The sequence below is a fragment of the Prunus avium genome, chromosome 2 (assembly GCF_965620075.1).
Source record: "Prunus avium chromosome 2, drPruAviu1.hap1.1, whole genome shotgun sequence".
In the NCBI taxonomy this organism is placed as follows: Eukaryota; Viridiplantae; Streptophyta; class Magnoliopsida; order Rosales; family Rosaceae; genus Prunus; species Prunus avium.
Genome location: NC_142285.1, coordinates 15,149,582 through 15,152,575, shown reverse-complemented (window position 1 = coordinate 15,152,575; position 2,994 = coordinate 15,149,582). Strand labels below are relative to the sequence as shown.

The window sequence follows — 2,994 nt, the reverse complement described above, 5'->3', positions numbered from 1 at the left end:
CCGTAGCCATGGTCTCCTCGTCTTTATCTTCTACAATCACAACATCATTTGAAAGATTAGAATCATCTTTATTATCAATGATCTTACCTGATCTGAGCACATGAATGGCCTTGGCTTCTGGGTTCTTTGGATTGATCTCAGTTTGGCTTGGCCATTTCCCAGGCACTCTTTGAGTTATTTCAGCAGCTATTTGGCCTAATTGGACTTCCAATTTGGAGATGGCAGCTTGTGTAGTTTGCTGAAAATTGGATTGGTTGATTGCCATCTGCTTCACTATATCTTCCAATGATGATGATGATTGTTGTGGCCTTTGGAATGAAGGGGGATTTGCTTGATTCTGGGTATTTCTCCATGAAAAGTTTGGATGATTCCTCCAACCTGGATTATAACTTTGAGAGTATGGATCATTTCTTGGACCTTGGTTGTAGGAATTTACCAACTTAGCTTGCTCTTGCACAAATTCTGGATATCCAGCCCCAAGTGGACAAGCTGTGGTAGCATGGTCATGAGATTCACAAATGCTACACACTTCCTTCGGAGGGCTTCTTGAGTTTAATGCAAGAAGAGCATCTAGCTTTTGTTCCAGTTTTGAAATCTGCACACTAGAAGCATCATTAGAACCACTAATAACACGTTTACCTCTTGTATCCGTATGTTGGGTCTCCATTGCTATCTCCTCAAAGAGTTCGTACGTTTCTTCTGGAGTTTTGGTTTTAAAAGAACCACCTGCAAAATTGGTGACTATATTATGACTAGAAGGGGTTAGTCCTTTATAAAACATACGCATTTGAAGCTTCAATGGAATCCCATGATGAGGACATTGGTTGAGCAACCCATTGAATTTCTCCCATGCTTCACAAAACGATTCATCATCTTGTTGTGCAAATAACAAGATCTTGTCCCTAAGCATGTCGGTCTTTTGCGTGGAGAAGTATTTTTCCAGGAACTTCTTTTGAATGGCAGACCATGTAGTGAGTGAACCAGGCTTCAAAGAATTCAACCAATACTTCGCCTTATCCTTTAAAGTGTATGGAAACACTCTCATTCGAAGTTGATCTTCTGTCACACCTGTCAAGGGAAAAGAACTCACAACATTAAAAATATCCTTTATATGAGTCAATGGATCTTCATTAGGTAAACCATAAAAGGAAGGCAGCATATTAAGATGAGAAGATTTAAGCTCATAATTTCGAGCTACAGTGGGCAGCAAAATGCTTGAAGGAGATGCTGGAATTGTTGGGATATCAAGTTCTCCCATGAACTCAATGGCAGCCATCATTTCTTCTTCTTCTTGGTCTGAACTTGCTTCCGAATTTGAAAGTGAAGAACCGGGAAGTTCAGTGTGGAGAGCAAGACTTGTAAATGTAGCAAGAGCTTGCTCTTTTGCAGTTGACAACTCCCTTTCTAGACGATTCTGAATTTCAGATTTCACTCGTCTGGGTTGCAATGATGGTCCTGCGTTCAAAGATCTAGAACGTTGGAACGAAGACCTCACTTGTTCAAGTAATGGATTTTTAGACATAAACTACCTGAAATAGAAAATTAGATTAATTAGAAACACTAAAAAGAATAGGGTAACCTTGGGCACATAACCAGGGAAGAACTTTCGTTCAGTCCCCGGCAACGGCGCCAAAATTTGTTGTTAATAATATGTTAACTCGCAATTGTACGGGGCAATTAGTAGTATAGCAAGACAAGTACGAGGTCGTACCCACGAAGACTGAGAAGTTCAAATTAGTTATGTACTTTAGATTACCAAATTCAAGAAGTTAGGAAGTTAAATCTAAAACAGAATTTAAAGCAAGAGTGAGTTTGAAAACAAATGCAGCAAGATTAAAATGAACTTTGAAGTGAGAATGCTTGTGATTATAGAAAGAAATGAACAAACTGAAATTGCAACGGAAAGCAAGTAAACAAAAGTAACAAAGGGTGGTTTTGAAAGTTAAAACACAGGTTTGGAGACTAGGGCATTCGATTCACCATAACAATTCAATTCTGGGTTATAAAGATTCAAGTAACAAGTCTAATTCAGATTCAAAGATTGATTCTAGCTAAAGTATGATTAGGCCATGGTGTTTGGTCCTAACCTTGTGTTCCTAATTCCCTAATTTGATCATTTGTTGTCTAACCTAAAATTAAGCATTAGGAACCCATTAAGCATAGAAGAACATTTTAAACAACCAAGTATGTATCTAATCCCTGTTGTCGAATGTCCATACATACTCTTCCTATTCATAGTTCAATTCAAATTAAAGCATGGTGTATACTCTTAATTCAAACCAAGATAGTTAACAAACAAGTTCTAATGGTGATCAATCATTCAAACAAGCATGTTAACTTATAAGCATAATGAATAAGAACATGAATCATGAATCAAACTTGAAACTCCAAACTTATAAACCCAGAATATTCATGTTAGGTTACATCGAAGCCCTAGTTATGGATTTAGCTACTCATAATGGAAAAGAGACTTGAACAGAAATGAGAAAACATAATGAATGCAATAAGAGTAGAAAAACCCTTTTTCTGAAGTTCTTGTGGTGTCCAAGGCTTCTCCAAGTGCTTCTCCACTTCTAATGCTTCTCCAAGAGCTTCCCCACTTCTAGAAAGATGTATGAAGGATATGGAGGTGATTTGGGATGAGTTTGAGTGAGTGGTGATGGCTAAGGAAGATGAAATTCGTAGGGAAATGGAAGAGAAGTTTGCTGGAGTTGTTTTGGTGATTGTTGGAGTGTTTGGGATTGTGAGAGTGTTTGAGGATGGTTGGAGTGAATTGTGGGGGTTGTGAATCTCAGGATTTGTTGTGTCTTGAATGTGGAATGGATGTGGTATTTATAGGGAGAGGGGAGTGATAAATCTGAATTCAATATGGCTAATGCATACAACACTTGCATTATAAAAGATGAATTGGTTGATGCACTTCACTAATGCATACAACACTTGCATTATAAAATCTGAATTGGTTGATGCACTTCAGCAATAAATCCCACCAGC

General features: G+C 38.0%; 1 non-coding gene across 1 annotated transcript; it reads left to right on the top strand.

Annotated features, from left to right (window-relative positions):
- Positions 1-803: 803 nt before the first annotated feature.
- On the top strand, positions 804-910 carry LOC148296552 (small nucleolar RNA R71). The gene has a single exon (XR_015834184.1). It is a non-coding gene; the product is annotated as a small nucleolar RNA R71 (small nucleolar RNA).
- Positions 911-2,994: the final 2,084 nt, after the last annotated feature.